Genomic DNA, 12,248 nt, shown 5'->3' with positions numbered 1-12,248 from the left:
AATAAGCACAAACCCCATGATAAGTATTATCTGCTACTCATCTTATAGAAAAAAATAACCTTTGCATTTAAAAATGTCCCTATTGCAAATAATGGTGGTAAGTGTGCTTTTTGTACCCCAGCCTGTCTATATAAATAATCAAAGAATTGACTCCTAGCAAAAAAAGTACACAACAGTAAAGATTTAACTTCAATATAAATGCATTAATGTGAACAAAAGTATATTTCTCTGCTCCAAAGCTCAACAAAATTAGTCAACATAGTTTTTACAGTTACAATCTAAAAATTGAACACCTTAGCAATATCTATAATGCACATGCATCTGTAATGTATCTGGTCATTTGCCAGGAAAATAAAGTATAACATACATCCAATATGGCAAGAAAAAAAAAACATTAAGCTTATCTATCAGGGAGTCAGTGACATTTCTGCTATGGAAAATGTTTTTCACAATATGAATAAAAATTCTTAACTGACTTTTCCTTGTTCCTATCATAATTTTCTCCTTAACTGTTCTAACTAATAGTACAAAACAGTAGTAGTAAAATAATTACAGGATGTTACGAGAGAGAAAGAGAGAGAGAGAGAGAGAGAGAGAGAGAGACCTATGTAGACAGAAATGTACCCATTTTATTTCCACTTTTTCTTAATAGCCCACAGCAGATGTCAACACTTAAGAGATGAAGAGATTATTGAAAGAGGAAGAGAAGTATCTAGATACCTCTATTCATAGGCAAAGCAAATACTGCAAATCCATTCAAGATGGGATATTTTGAAGCTCCCTGCAGCAAAGTCTGCACAAAGGCAGAGTGGTAGGATTAGAAGCAGCCCCGCACCCAAGATCCCACACAGGATGAAAGTCATTAACCACAATAGGAATTGCCCAACACCCTTTCATAACACAAGCCCCTTCATTGTACCACCTCAGAGCAGTCCAAACTTCAAAGTCACAGAAACCTTGGCACTGATAAACAATAAACCAGAAGTTGACCAGATTAGCTTAGACAAACACCTAAGATTTGCATTTCCTCTTTTGCCTATAGAGCCAATTATGACTGCTACATAACCCATACATGACCCCATAGAAATCTGACAACAGCCAATAGAGTGATAAAGGACATGTTCTTACAGAGGAACAGAAAGTTCAAATACAAAGCCCAAAAAAGTATAATCCCTCCCACTCTTAATTCCATTTTGTCAGCAGCACCAGAACCACAAACCGTGGTGGTTCTGTTCACCAATAAATGGACCGTCTTTTAAATCAACTACCAGCCTCCATTTTGTTTCCAGTGCCTTTCTCCTGGCTTGAAACTGAACCAGATGGACAGTTCTTCCAACAGCTGATTCAGCTTCAGTAGATAATACTTGCAAAATGTTTTGTATATCCCTTGCATTTTTCAAAAGGCAGTGTAGAACCTTGCTTAAAACAATGGTAAACCAGAACCAAACCAAGATAATCTTTATTCATTGAGGTTGCATCTCCAATCACTCTATCTTGATTTGCTGGTATTTGTAATTACTTTTTTCTTTCGCAGAACTTCATTAATATTTTAAGAACATTTTAGAGGTAGAAGAAAGAAAATTCTGCTAAATGTTATAGTAATTAACTGTGGAAGAAAATTTACTTCTTCAAAAAATGTAACTTTCTTTTACTTATATGTGTTTGTATGGTTTTTTTTTTTTCTCTCTCTTACACACACACACACACACACACACACACAAAAGTACACCTGAATGATGCCAAAAGGTTTTAATCATTGTCTTAACATATTGCCAGACATGGACCTGCTGATCTTATTCTGAAGATGACAATAAAAGCTTCATTTTGGACATTATCTGAAGCTACACTCATTCAGAAAATAGGGTGCTTTATAAAGCTCGAAGATTAAGAAAAAACAAAAAACATTTCCAGTGCCTGATTGTAAATATGTTAGATGTGGAAGAGGCTGAACATATACTTGCAAATCAAGACATTTACCCTCTCTTGATCATATAGATTTTGAATGTGTTAAAATGTGAAGAAGACAATTCATTAAATACCATTCAACTATTTCAAAATGACATCCACAACATTTTTCTTTAAGATAGTTCATTAAAAAAAAGTGAAGATGAAGAAAATAATACCATGCTATAGAACATCTGACAGCTAATAAACGAGCATCTTCAAAGCTTCCTCCAAGCAGGTTCTTGAAGTGATCGCTGCTGAACAGATACTTGTATTACAGAACTCAAGGGGAAATACAGTATTCACTCAGCTAACCTTAGCGCAAAAGTGATTTTCAAAGCTAGATGCACTCCGCTCTAGCCATACATCAAAGAACTTTAGTGGGAGAAATGTATCCAAGAGAACGAGTCTCTTAAATAAATATTAAATATTTATTAATATTAATATTAATAATTTATACTGGTAGTACTTTATTGAAGCTAGATTTAGCTTCTATAAAGCTAGTACTGTGTATGTGTATGTGTGTGTGCTGCTAGTACCGTTTTCCTTTATGGGAGGAACAAAAGGCAATAGACCTGTGCAAACACATCACAGCATTGTCCTATGATGAGTATGTGAACAGAAACATTTGGTGTTGAAAAGGGATGCTCTTAAGGGAGATGGGCAAGCCATCTTTTCATGCTGCAATTGTTTTCATATTTATTTTAAAGATATATAAACCATCCCACTCACAATTTGCAAGCAATATAAATAAATAACTTCAAAATTGAACACAATAAAAAAATCTAACATATAATCACAAAGGAGTTAGTGCCAAATCTAAATCACTGGATTAGCTAAAATTACTTATAACTACACAGGCAAAAAAACCCATATCTTTTGTTCACTATTGAACAAGTTTCTTCCTATAGAAACACCAGGTGTAAATGAAGTAGTAACCATAAAAATAACGTGGAAAACACCCCCCCCCACACACACACACACACTTTTACAGCATTTTACAGCATAAATTTGGAAATAATGTGTTGCACTGATATTCTACCTTTCTTCAGAGAGTTGAAAATGTACATATTTCTTTCTTCTTATATTGTGGTTCAAATTTATCTACTTTATCAAATTGTACAACCAATTTATCTACTTTATCAAATTGTACAATCATGTTTCAGTCAGGATTTAAACCTGAGCCTCCCCAGTCCAACTCTCTAACCATTTTATCACAATGGACACACAATGCTTCTAGGTGCATTTTTGGGAAAGTAAAAAGTTTTTAAAATCCTAGGTTCATTAGCCAAGCTAAAATTTGAAGGGATATCACCTCTATGAGCAAAATGCATTAATTTTCACCACTTCATCAGTTTGCTTCTTGCCTTCTCTGGACCTGAAACTCAATAATTACATATTAAATAATTAAAGTTCAGTAAGACACATAATGAATATTTTACCTTATTTGCACAGTAAAGTATTGTTCTGTTCCTTTCGCATTATGGAAAAATCAGAATTGGTCTGAAAATATTTTCGTAGTATTTTAAGTCACCCAGAATTGTTTGGAAAGGGAAATGGCATATCCATTTAATATGGTAAATACAATTAAATTAAAATTTCTCAGATTTTGTTTGTTTTAAGGAATGTCAGCTACAGATTAAATAATATATCAGTTTTGCATTTTTCACATATATTTTACAAAACTTTTCATCCTGTCCATCAAAAATATGTTTATTTTGATTATTTTTTTAAAAAAAGGGAAATTCTTACATTTGTATTAGCATAGACTTACTGTATTTTTTCGTTGCACAGTGCCCTAATCTTCTGCCTCATTTATCCTCAAAGTATGTAATGTAAATTAACAGAAGCAGTGCTTTTGACCTTATAAGTGCTACAGTATATCTGACATGATAATCTTTTTCAACCGAGTGCCCTTCAGATCAGTTAGACTTCAACTGACATAATCCTTTGCTAAATTAATGCTGATTGGGAGATTATGGGAATTCAATACAGGTGCAAAACACTCTTCTGCACAAGTGTAATTGCTTCAAGGCACACTCTTTTATGCAGTTGTGGGTTGATGACAAATATTTTTCAATCATTTATTTGGCAATCTCAAGCAATTACAAATGGAAAGGAAGTATTAGTGTAAGGTAGTGTTTGGTGCAACAATTATGGAAACGAATAATATCAATCTACTTGGGGATTTTTCCATGTGAAATGGCCCAGATGCTGTAAAAGGTGCCCTAGGTTTTCCCTTAGTATCAGTTAAGAAAACAGAAATAAATAATTTGTCAAAGACTGACAGAAGTGCCCTTATATAATCCCAGCTGTCTAATCGTGTGGACAACTGATGTTCATACAGTGGAGATACAGAAATCAGCAATGGCATCTCATTTGCCCATTGCATCTACAACAATGCAACTGTTTAAAAATGTTGTTCCTGATAAAGTAGCTTTTTGAGTTCCCAGCCTCTATAACTTTGTCCTTACATTGTTTTTATGAAAGGTAGGACTATTGATATTTAATTCTTTATTGTATGCTAAAATATTCACCAGGTATCTATCGGAAAATATTACAGGTGCACTAAATGACTTCTGTGAAAATTATGAACTCAGCCAATGAGGTAAAGCCCATCTCCAGGAATTTTTTCACAGTGAATTCAGAATTTCTTTCCCAGCCACAAGTCAAAAACCATTCAAGCAATAGCTATTATCAAAGCTAAAAGTTCTAATGTGCATTAGATCATTTTTAGTTTGCCACTAGTTGTAGAAACTGGCCAATTGCCACAAAAGTCCCATTACATTTCTTCGTACTCTGAAACACAACAAGGCAATTCAGCCAATGTTGGGATCAGGAAAGAAAAATTCCCAATTAACTCCATAAACAACTAGGATGATTCTTGGATGCAGGTAACCACAATGGCCATCTAACAAATACATCTAATTCTGTTTCTCTGCAGGAAGACTGTGTAGGGAAAAGTTTATATTAACATATACATCCCTAGCAGTTCCCTTGTTACATTTCATGGTTACAGGTATTGACATTCAGTGTTGAGTGGAACATTTTAGCAACATACGAACCAACTTAGTCCATCAACAATGTATGATTTTGCCAACATTGCACAACCAAAGAAACCTGAGATCAATATGGAACTAATTATAATTACTCTTTACCTAAGAACAAAAAAATATCCAGGTTATATCTAATTTATGAAGCAATGAAGAAAGTATAGCATAACTATTTGAATACTTAATAATATTGATACTTTTTAAAGAATTAGTCCAAATAATTCATTTAATAAGTAGATTTAGAAGACCTAATACATGCTAAACTCAGTTTAAAGAGAATTTACAATGCTTCCTAAAAAGAATCAGAACTGGACATCAAATATTTTCCAGTACAGAGAAAATGTGACATAAAGATAGAAGAAATAGGTAGATTTGCATTGTTATGTTGTAGGAAGTAGTCACATTAAAAAGTGACTGGTAGATGCACAGTCAGACATTAAAGGATGTGATCTAATGTTATCTGTAATTCCATGTCCTAAGTATAGACTAGGGGATTTATCAGTTAATAATTAAAACCTTATTATAAATAGTTATAAACATGAAGTATTTGCTTAATAATAATATCTAAATTATGACACAAACCAGGGTTTATCTTGGTGTTTGTTTGTTTATGGAATTCATGTGCCTACATTTCAGTTTCTACTTAGTTCTCCATGATAAGATTTTCTTTTTTAAAAAACATTATAAATGAATGAAATTAATTCACTGAAAATTGGCACTGCTTTTCATTAAGGATATGTAAAACACAAAAGTTCATTCCCAGCACATTCAGAAAAAGAAAGGAATTGGCTGATCTGAATATCCTAGAGAAGACACATTTCTTGATGCACATCCTCTAGAACAAGGGTCTTCAAACTTGGCAGATTTAGGACTTGTGGACTTCAACTCCCAGAATTCCTGAGCTAACATGACTGGAGGGGGAATTGTGGGAGTTGAAGTCCACAAGTCTTAAAGCTGTCAACTTTGAAGACACTTGCTCTAGAATAAGAAATGATTTGTGGTATTCTGGGGATTGTCTGGCCCCAAAATAGGAAAAACGAAACTTCCATATTAGAAGCACAAACACTTCAGACATTGTCAGCCCTTCAAGGTAGATCAGACTCAAAAAAAAAAAATCAAAGTTCTGAATGCTAATATTACTTTTATTAGTCAGAATATGCTACCCTCTTTCTCTCGTTGACTTTGCTTGTCAGAAGGTCGCAAAATATGATCACATGACCCCAGGATACTTCAGCCATCATGAATATGAACCAGTTGTCAAGCATCTGAATATAAATCATGTGACCATGGGGATGCTGCAACTGTCAAATGTATGGAAAAATGGTCATGCGTCACTTTTTTCAGTGCCATTGTAACTTCAAATTCAAATGGACTGTTGTAAGTCAAGGACTACCTCAATGAACAAGACCCTTAGTATAATGCAGTGAGCAGTAGGAACATCCTTGAGGAATCAGAGGAAAAGGTGCAACAAACATAGTGATCAGATAAAAGAAATTAGAGTCTGAAGCAGAAATGTAATTTGAGAAAGCATCTTTAGACTTGACATTCCCTAGTTCTCAGAAAGATAGTAGGAAATAGTAATCTCAAGTGTCCAAGTCCCCAGGTTCAATATACAGTTGGTATTTTTTTTATTCAATCCTGAGGCATGGCACAAATGAATAACTGACATTTGAAAAGTCAGTGCTGGGAGCAACTGCTTTCCAGCCAGGGGTGGGATTCTACCAGTTCGCAGCTATTTGCTAGAATCGGTTGTTAACATTCTAAGCAGTTCAGAGAACCAGTTGTTAGAAGAAATTACTGGCCTAATCCTGTAAGGAAGGTAGGAAGGAAACATTCTGGTGTTGCTTACAGAAACCGCCTCTCCATTAACCCTTATTACATTCTTGGCAGGACTAAACTTTCTATCTCTGGAACTTCTCTGGAGTTTTTTTTTTTCCTCCTTTGCTGGTACTTTGCTTGTGTGGAGTGACCATTCAAAGTTACAATGGCACTGAAAAAAGTGACTTATGATAACTTTTCACACTTACGACTGTTGCAGCATCCCCACAGTCATGAGAGGCCAGGCGAGGAGATGCATGCCTCAATGTGAGTGATATTGAGTTGGCCACGTCCAGCTGCCTCCTCCACTTGATCCAAGAGCATGAAGAATGGAGCTTAGGCAGTGGTAGGATTCAAAAAATTTTACTACCAGTTTTATGGGTGTGGCTTGGTGGGCATAGCTTGGCTTGGTGGGTGTGGCTTGGTGGACATGGCAGGGGAAGGATACTATAAAATACCCATTCCCTCCCCACCCCACTAACCTGCTTTGCAGCTCTGTTCTGTGCAGGGCAAAAAAGAAGACCCAGCCAATCAGCTGGGACTCGGGAGACAGAGAGTAGATGGGGTGGGGCCAGTAAGAGGTGGTATTTGCTGGTTCTCCGAACTGCTCAAAATTTCCACTACTGATTCTCCAGAACTAGTCAGAACCTGCTGAATACCACCTCTGAGCTTAGATAAGTTCAGAGAAGAGGTGCAAGGCTACTCAGGAGAAGAACACACCACTCCCTTGCAAGGAACACCTGGAGTGGATTGACTTAAGGAGAAACCATGTGGAGTTAGTCTTACACTCCCCCAGATTTGACTCGTGCCTTTTGCCTTTTATCTTGCTTAGCCTTGAAGACTGTCTTTTGCCTTTTTTGCCTTGCCTAGAAACTGCCTTTTGTTTTGTGCCTTGGCTTTGCCTTGTGGACTATAGTTTGACTCATGGATTCACTTAGCTGGGTGGACAGGACTTGGGACCCTGGACATTGCTTTGTAAGTGTGTTCCTGCTCTGTGGACTTTCTTTGTTATATACAGGCTGTTGTTTGGAGGACTGAGGATAGCTGCCTTGAGGGTAACATGGGATGGAGCCTTACCTATCATTGGAGGGTTGTTTGTTGGAACATTTACTTGGAGTATTAAAGGATTCTCTAGCAGTCTGCCTTGGCTTGACAAACTGGGTCATAACAGCCAGATTGTTACTCAATAGCATAAAGAGGATATTGTTACACTGATAATGATGCAATAGTTGGTGTCCACATTGGATTTTCGTAAGTTGTAGGCAATATCATTTGATGATAATGTCCTCCTATATTGATGAGTGAAGGAAGAATTAAATAAAGCTATAACTGATTAATCTGAGTGAAGGTTTATTGGGTTTTATATTCTGGGTTCTATTTCCGTAAACCAGCCAGAGTCATCATAAATAAGTTGGGCAGCCACATAAAATTTCTTAATAAATGAATAAAAAATAAATTGGTCCCCTTGCCTCTTCTTCCCTTGTAAAAAAAAAAAAGTTCTGATTTTAATACATTTAAACAAATTAAATCCTTGCAATGGCTCTAGAAGTGTGTTTGGATAAGCATATAAAGAGATAATAAATGCCTGTAGTCTGATGCCTGCAGTTAGACAAGAACACTAAAACCATCTATCAAAATTTGTCAATAGTATTTCAATCAACAGGAGAGCTTACAGCTTACAGCTGCTATTCAGATGCTGAATGGGATAAATCAATGGTAAATTTCGGAATTGCTCTGGGGACTCTATTTAACTTTAGGTTGTGCACCTTTAATCTCAGGCTACTCATGTCTTCTACAACTTCCCAAACCATTCCTACCACCATTTTTTTGCATTTTCAACAGGAATTATAAATCTCATTTTTCTATATTTCTACTTTGAAAAGCAATAGAAGTGAGACTAGTAAGAAATATGTAATAATCCAAAGTATTATTTTGGAGTTCCACTTTTTAGAAGTGGTCTAATTTGCTTTGGAATAAACCAAAGGCAATCTAGTTTGATTCTTCTAGAAAAAAGATTTATTCAAACCATTTTTCATTCATTCTATTATCTACTTCGGCAGAAATAAAAAATGGCATACACACACACACACACACACACACACACACACATGTATGTATGTATGTATAAAATGTATCAACTGGGTAGAAAAAACGAACTTTCACAGAAGCTTGTCTTTTATGATGGCTTCAAACATGCCAAGATTTAAGCAATAACAGCGTACAGATTTTTGAGTTATGTACTTTAAAATCTATTTTAATGGATACAGTTTAACCATCCAAATATCCATTTCCTTAAATTTGCTATAAATCCAAGTCCTTCTTGTGAACAATATTCAAGCCATATTTCAGAGATATTAATTGAAAGGATTCATAGAGAATGAATGTACTTTTTAAAATTCATGATACTGATATTTGGGAGGTTCAAAGTACTTGCAATATAAACACATAAAATTCAGAATGCAATTTAATTTTTTAATGACAAGTCACCAACAAATTCTAATGTGACAGTTAAAGAAAGCAAGAGAGCTCAAATTTTAGAGCAAAACAGTACAATTTGTACTCATAAGCATACTGTGTCAGGAGATAAAAAGCTATCATAGCAAATCAAAGAAACTAACAGCTCACCATTTTTCAAAATATGCTGACTAGGATTTTTTTTTAAAAAAAAAACCCTTCAATGGCACAAAAATGCACATTCCCACCTTCACAAACCTGAAATTAGACTGGTTCTGCTTTTATGATTGCCCAACATATTCTAATTGGAAGAACAATATGGCAGACATTTGAGATAGGTCAGATCAATTTTTCCACTAGCGTAGGTTTCTCTAATAATTCTGGATAATTCATACTTTCTGGAAGGTCAGTTCTAAATTCCCATGTTATAACAATGGAATTGAACATTCTCTCTATTGTTTACCCTCCCTTTCTCACAGCATGTCCCAAAAGCCTAATTTTTGAAAAGCACCGTCATGGTTCCCCAATTACATCACTGATAAAAATCATACAGCCATAAGATTCCTTAATCAGCCTCCAAAGATTTTATTGTTGGCTTCTCTAAACCATTTCTTTTTTTTTTTCTGTTTTAAGCCATTTTAATTGGAGTTATTGGAGATGGGAATTAAGGGACCAGATAACCAGGGGGGCCCTGGGGTGCAAACAAAGCCATGTCAAATAATACATATCATAAAACTTCTATTAACATGGTCAATTAAAAGTGGATTTCATGACAAGGTTTCCTTTATGCCATTAGCTTCAGACCTCCATCACGTCCTTTTTGCCTGTCTCTTGACCCTCTAGGGTGTTTGGCCTCCATGTCAGCCCAAGTTATGTTGCCATTGGCCAGGTCGCCCACCAGGACTGGCAGCTCTGAGGTCTTGGCCTGTATCTGCCGCATGGAATCGCGATCTCTTAAGATGGCTGTGTGAGGGGTTTTCTTGATGGTGTCAAAGTCAAATGTAACCCCCAACGACACCCCGATTTCATCCGTCCTCACATACTGCCAGCCAATGCATCCAGAAGAATCATCCACTTTGTGGGAGACCCCATTTCTGGTCAGAGCTTCAGAGAGTTCCTTCATAAATGGAATGAATTTCTGGTTCTGACTCAAAGGAAGGATGGAGCATTTAAATGGAGCCACCACAGCAGGAAAGATGAAGAATGTTCGCTGTTCATCTCCCTCCCTGATGCAGAATGTATGCTCAAATATCATGTACATAATTCCTCCAAGCCCAAAGGAAGGTTCAATCATGTTGGGGACAATCTCTTCCACATGCAAGGTTTTTCTGGAATATCTTCATGTTGATCATGTTCTTTGTTACCTGAAACATTTTCCCTTCTGTCTCAATTGTAAATTCCCCTTGTGTCTCCATCTCACTGATGTAACACTCATCACAGATGGCAAGATACTCCAGCACCAGCTTGGCATCCTTCTTGCATACCTTCCCTATGTCTCCCTTGTTGGCTTCAAACTGAACCATGTTGGTGATTCTCAGCTCCTTCAAAGGCTTCTCAGCAACAAGAGGTGGCTTTGGCACGGCAGGAGAGGTCATAGCAGGAACGATCAGTGCAGCCAACAATTTCAATTCAACCATAGGAGGTTTTGGACTCTGTATCCCAGCAGCCAGTCATACAGTCATACAGGCCACTCACTCCTCCATAAATAGAAAATGCTTGGTCATAGAAAAATCTCCATCTCAAGTTATCTTCTATTTTAACCCTGTCTGTTATGTCCTTGGGGCTGACACCAGTTCCCCATCAGGTCCGCAATTCCTGCGGGGGCGTTCTTAGTCCCCATTGGCTGGCTCCCTTCGACAGTCGGCTATAAAAGCTGGCTGCTAGGTTGAGCCAGCTGCTGTTCGCTGGTAGGTCTGCTGTTAGCTGCAGACGCGACAGCCCCCTTTATTCCCACGAATAAAGTGTGTTATGACTGAAGCTCTGGTGTGGCCTCCCTCCTTTCCGAACCTAACATTGGCGACGAGGATGGGATGTGGCCAACCAGCAGCTATACAAGAGCTGAATATCACGAATCTGAAGCGCTGAACCGTAGCCGCGCCGTTGAGAGCTCGGTCAGCCATTTGAGAAGGAAGCGAAGCGGAGCGTGTAGCCGCTCAAGAACACAAACTAGCTACAAGAGAGTGGGCGCTGAGAGCCTCAGCCGCCCAACAGCAAACTTGCCAGAATTTCGTGTAGCGAAGCTCCAGCGCGACGCTCACGACTGCTAAATCTAGGCGCGAAATTCAAATCGCTGTCAGCGCGCAGCTGCAGCATCGCCGCCTCGCCCTTGTAAGGGCGCGAATTTCAAACAGACGTCAGTTATAGCGTCTGTTCCCAGCCGCCAAGGGTTGCAGAGAGCGAGAAAACGCAGAGAGATTCCACGAGCTGAATCACCAGACCGAAATTGCACTGCGAGCGCAGCTGCTACCTGTACAACCCAGAGAGAACTCAGAAGCTGAACACTCGTTTAACAGCACTACAAACTGTAGCTGCTACCTTTCCAGGGCCTGTATTCCCAGTGAGACTTGTTTTACCTGCCACAAGCTGAACCAGTCATGAATGCGAATCCGGCGTTCCCGCCATTTAAGCCAGACGAAGATAAATGGGACTCTTACAAAAACCGGTTTAAACCATTATATTGATGCTGTAGGTCTGGCCGACGCTACAGACAACAAAAAGAAGTCCTTCTTCCTGAGCTACTGTGGGGCCACCGTATTTGACACAGCAACAGCACTGTTCGCCCCAAGAGAACTCAAGAATGTCCCATGGTCTGAGCTACTGGAGACCCTCTCCAATCATTATTCGCCGAAACCGTCGCCGAGATCGCGAGACGCTTCGCCTTCGCATGAGGAAGCAAGCGGAGGGAGAAACCATAAACCAATATATGGCAGCCCTCAGAACCGCAGCCCTGCACTGTGAATTTAAAGGCTACCTTGATGA

General features: G+C 37.9%; 1 pseudogene; it reads right to left on the bottom strand.

Annotated features, from left to right (window-relative positions):
- Nucleotides 1-10,067: 10,067 nt before the first annotated feature.
- LOC113439640 (glycine--tRNA ligase pseudogene) lies at nt 10,068-10,943 on the bottom strand (annotated as a pseudogene).
- Nucleotides 10,944-12,248: the final 1,305 nt, after the last annotated feature.

Source organism: Pseudonaja textilis, chromosome 1 (genome assembly GCF_049901715.1).
Source record: "Pseudonaja textilis isolate UNSWEBS1 chromosome 1, rPseTex1.2, whole genome shotgun sequence".
NCBI classification, from domain to species: domain Eukaryota; kingdom Metazoa; phylum Chordata; class Lepidosauria; order Squamata; family Elapidae; genus Pseudonaja; species Pseudonaja textilis.
The sequence above is the reverse complement of the archived record's forward strand: the minus strand, read 5'-3'. Positions and strand labels throughout refer to the sequence as shown.